The sequence below is a fragment of the Triticum dicoccoides genome, chromosome 1B (assembly GCF_002162155.2).
Source record: "Triticum dicoccoides isolate Atlit2015 ecotype Zavitan chromosome 1B, WEW_v2.0, whole genome shotgun sequence".
NCBI classification, from domain to species: Eukaryota; Viridiplantae; Streptophyta; class Magnoliopsida; order Poales; family Poaceae; genus Triticum; species Triticum dicoccoides.
In genome coordinates, this window is record NC_041381.1 from 469564569 (window position 1) to 469566362 (window position 1794).

The following is a 1794-nucleotide window of genomic DNA, read 5'->3' on the forward strand; positions in this document are numbered from 1 at the left end:
AAAATAATATAATCTAGATGCAAGATTATCGAGTTCATCAAACAAGCATGACCGTGTATACTAACTTCTCCTAGACACTGTACGGAAACTCTCCTAAAACTAAATTTGCTTCTTAACCTTAATCCTCTTAACTTCTTGTTTACTTAGTGACGTTTCCATATCTTTAATTCTACTTTAAAAAAATGATAAGAAAAGGTACCCCTATACTCATCTACGCAAAATTAACAACTCTACAACTTTCATGTTGTAACCGTAATTTAATTGTGGTATCCTTATGGCTTAAATATTCAAAGAAGTGATTCTCTCCAGTTTTTTTATATTTTCCATCTAGTGGCTGAAACATAACATGGTTAAATAAAAATATGTTGGCAACAGAGAATAAACCTGAGTATGACTGCAACTTACATCATCCGAAGGTCGGCCCGTTTTTTTAACACAACTTTTGGCACACATTGCAAGTGCTTCTTTTTTTGAAGTGCTTCTTCAACTCAGCAGTGATGCTCCTGCTATCTTCACTCCTACTATATATCCACTTCCGGACCTTCCACCAGATGGACCAAACCGCCTTTCGTCTCTACCATAACTTCCAGGGTTGAATCGGCACCCCAGAGAGATGACATCTGATTTGTTATTAGTGCAGTTTATGTGTCATAAATTTAGAGAAGCATCAATTAGATCGCAGGGTTGTGTTGTAAATGAACAGGAACCACTGCATCTAAACATCTGTAAAATTAGGCCTGCTCGTGAGAGCTTAGCGATAATACATCAAATCTTCCGAGTGCCAATGTGTAAGGACAACAACAATTATATCAATAAAATATATTCACAGCTATGTGTTCCAAACTAAAAATTAAGACAACAACCCAATAATGCACAAGGAACCAGAGGAGACATGGAGCATCTAGATGTGGGGGCCAACAAATCTAACCAGGTCTCTTCGTAGCCTCTCTAGGGTCTCCGGCAGCGACAATTTCGAACTACCTCCACTTCCGGCTTTGTCCCCCCCTACCCCACAGTCTCGCAATCCAGCTCATAGTTGGTGTCGAGATGGAAGTGCGCCTCCTCGAGCTCATACAGGTCGCAGGTGTTCTGGAACCCGCCAATGCATACGAACGGCGCGGCGTACCCACCGACATCATACTCATCGGAGACGAGTTGGGCGATGGGGGAATCGACCCCGCCAAGACGGGCGGGGTTGTTAATGCATGCAAGGGCTGGGTCGAGGGTCTCCTCGACCACGTCAGCGTGGTTGACGCCGGCGTGGATGCATGGGTGGCGCTTGAGCGCGAGGACGACGCAGAAGGGGCGCGATCGTCAAGGCCATGGAGGCGGACATGCGGGGCAGCGGTGGCGGCGGCGAGGTGGTGCGTGGGGGCATCGAAGAAGAGGTTGCACTGGGAGTCAGTGCAGAGCAGGCGAGGGGCGACAAAGGAGAGGTGGCGGTGCACAGCGGCTGAGTCCCACCCCAAGGTCAAGGCTCGGGCTTTTTTTGTGCGAGGACGCGAGAAAATCAGTCGTGGTGGTAGAAAATGGGAGGTGAGATTGGTGGAGCGAGGTGGTCGCATGGTGAGGAAGGAGTAATTATGTATGCGATGTAAATTATGATCGTGACTGATTCTATCAGAATTATGATTATGACTGTGACTGATTATGGAGTAATTAGTATGTGATAGAGACTACCACCCTTATGTATATGAACCCCCCTCCCCCACCCTTTCATTTGAATTTGTTCTGTTACCAAATTTATCGGCAGGTTTGAGATTGAATGCCGACCATGATCAGATTTATTCCTGT

At 45.9% G+C, this 1794-nt stretch overlaps 1 pseudogene; it reads right to left on the reverse strand.

The window, feature by feature from the left end:
- Positions 1 to 1005: 1005 nt before the first annotated feature.
- Positions 1006 to 1565, reverse strand: LOC119350482 (annotated as a pseudogene).
- Positions 1566 to 1794: the final 229 nt, after the last annotated feature.